The sequence below is a fragment of the Carlito syrichta genome, unplaced genomic scaffold (genome assembly GCF_000164805.1).
Source record: "Carlito syrichta isolate Samal-C Ts95f unplaced genomic scaffold, Tarsius_syrichta-2.0.1 Scaffold153563, whole genome shotgun sequence".
Classification (NCBI taxonomy): domain Eukaryota; kingdom Metazoa; phylum Chordata; class Mammalia; order Primates; family Tarsiidae; genus Carlito; species Carlito syrichta.
Window position 1 is genome coordinate 145,729 of NW_007097659.1, and position 2,796 is coordinate 148,524.

Below are 2,796 nucleotides of genomic sequence, written 5' to 3' on the forward strand. Positions count from 1 at the left end.
AAAACATCTCTCACAGCAGTGTCAGTGGGGTCACCAGTGATGATGTTTGCAGTAGTCCAGTGTCGTCTGTCATTAACCATGCGGATTCTGGAGATGCCAGACTAGTGAGTTAATTGGAGATATGATAGGATCCTTGACCCTGTATTCTTAAGTTTTTGAGGATGGTGTTAATTTTTTATATATATAATTTGCTGGTGAAGGTTTTAATGTTTTGATTTATTATACTGTCTTGGGCAAGTGTTGTAGATATAGAGTTCAGTTTTCATTTGCTATTTCTTACCTCATAGATGAGGGTAAGGTCTAGACCTGAATGAGGCTCATGTTCTGGAGTTCATATGAAGTTTCATAAGCAAAGTATGAAGTTATGAGGTAACTGTTCTTACCTCATAAACCAACACCACTGTAAGTCTTCTCCCAATTTCTAAGTAGATACATCCAAAGTACTGAGAAAGTGGAAACATAACCCGAGGGAGAAAGGTTCATGCAATCAGTGGACTCAGTGTGACAGAAATGTCAGGGATGGATTCATCAGTTTACTGACCCCTCTTTCTTTCTTTTTTTTTTTGAGTTGGAGTCTCACTCGGTCGTCCAGACTGGAGTGCAGTGGCCACTTCCAGCCACCACAGCCTTGCCTGCTGACCTCCGGTGATCCTTCTGCCTCAGCCTTTCGAGTAGCCAGAATTACAGGCATGCGCTACCACGCCCAGCTGATTTTTTTACTTATTGTAGAGATGAGGTCTTGCTGCCCAGGCGCGTCTCGAACCCGCGGGCTCAGGCAATCCACTCACCTCAGCCTCCCAAAGGTGCGGGATTACAGGCTGAGCCACTGAGCCTGGCGATACAACTATCTTTAAGTCAGTGCCACACTTTTCTTGTTCCGATACCTTTGTAGTAAGGCTTGAAATTGTGCTGTGTGATTCCTTCAACTTCAGTCTCTAATGCTCCAGCCTTTTTTTTTTCTTATGATTTATATATTGACAAAACAGGTTCACTTGTAGAGTTTCCAACAACTTGAACTTGTTGATTACTTCTCCATGGTATCTTTTTTTTTTTTTTTGAGTTGGAGTCTCACTCCATCACCCAGGCTGGAGTGCAGTGGCATACTCACGGTCACCCCAGCATAGACCTGCTGGACTCTGGTGATCCTTCCACCTCAGTTTTCCAAGGAGCCAGAACTAAAGGCGAGCGCTACCATGCACAGATAATTTTTTGATTTATTGTAGAGATGAGATCTGGTCAAGTTGCCCAGGCTGTTCTCGGACTGGCCCAGGCTGTTCTCGGACTGGCTCAGGTAATCCCCTAAGCTCGGTCTCTCAAAGTCCTGGGATGACAGCCTGAGCCACTGAGCCCGGCCCAGGGTATCTTTTAACATGTTCGTCTATTCCTGTATGTTAGTTATTCAATGGCATGATCTGACGTAGGTCCACTTTTTTTTGCAGGCGGGAGGGTCAAGGTCTCACTCTGACACTCAGGCTGGAGTGCAGTGATCATGGCTCACTGCAGCCTCAACCTCCTGGGATCAAGTGATCCCCCTGCCTCAGTCTCTCCAGTAGCTGGAACTACAGATGCACGCCACTACAACTGGCTAATTTTTCTATTTTTTGTAGCAATGAGGTTTCCCTATGTTGCCCAGGCTGATCTCGAACCCCTGGGCGCAAGCAACCCTCCCATCTTGGCCTCCCAAAGTGCTGGGATTACAGGCGTGAGCCACTGCGCCCAGCAGGTCTACTTTTACAGCCGGAATACTTTGCAGGTGCTGTGTGTGTTTCCAAAGTCAGAACATGATGCTTGTGCCAGGCACAGTGGCTCACACTTGAGCCCAGGAAGTTGAGGTGGCAGTGCACTATGATCTCACCACTGCCATGTAACCTGAACAGCAGGGCGAGACCCTGTCTCTAAAAAACAAAAAATAGAATAAAATAATCCAAAATGTTCTAGATGGAGGAGATTGGAAGGTAGAAAAGACAGAGATGAAGTGAGATAGGCCATGAATTGAGGCTTAGTGGATTCATTACAGCTGACTCTCTACTTTTGTAAATGTTTGAAATGTTCCCTACCAGTGAGGTGGAAACCCTGGGCCTCTGATGATCAAGGAACCATCATTTGCCTGTGGATTTAGTTCATTAGTTTATGAGAGAGATGTGAGGGGCAGAGGAGAGATATTTGGATCGCGCGCGCGCGCGCGCGCGTGTGTGAAACACTCCCCATCACCACACCTAAATACTAACTCAAAATGGATCAAGGACTTAAGTGTAAAACCTTAAACTATAAGAATCTTAGAAAAAAACGTAGTGAACACTATCGTGGACATCAGCCTAGGTAATGAATTCATGGTCAAGTCCTCAAAAGCAAATGGAGTGAAAACTAAAATTGACAGGACTTTATCAAAACGTTCTTGCACAGCAAAAGAGATGATCAAGAGAGTACAAAGACAACCCACAGAACGGGAAAAAATATTTGCAACCCATGCATCTGACAAAGGCCTATCATTTAGACTCTATGAGGAACTAAAATGAATTAACAGGAAAAAAAAGCCCCACTTAAAAATGAGCAAAGGACATGAAAAGATACTTCTTAAATGAAGACATGAAAGCAGCCAAGAAACATTAAAAAATACTCAACATTGCTAATCATCAGAGAAATGCAAATAAAAGCCATGAGATACCATCTCACATCAATCAAGATAGCAATATTAAAAAGTCAAAAACAACAGGCATTGGCAAGTTGTGAAGATAAGAGATACTTGAACAGTGTTGGTGGGATGTGAACCAGTTCAACCTCTTTGGAAAGGAGTTT

General features: G+C 44.0%; 1 protein-coding gene across 1 annotated transcript in view; it reads right to left on the minus strand.

Moving 5' to 3' along the window:
- Positions 1-2,796, minus strand: part of KYAT1 (kynurenine aminotransferase 1) — a 43,272-nt gene that overhangs the window by 14,627 nt on the left and 25,849 nt on the right. The window lies entirely within an intron of this gene.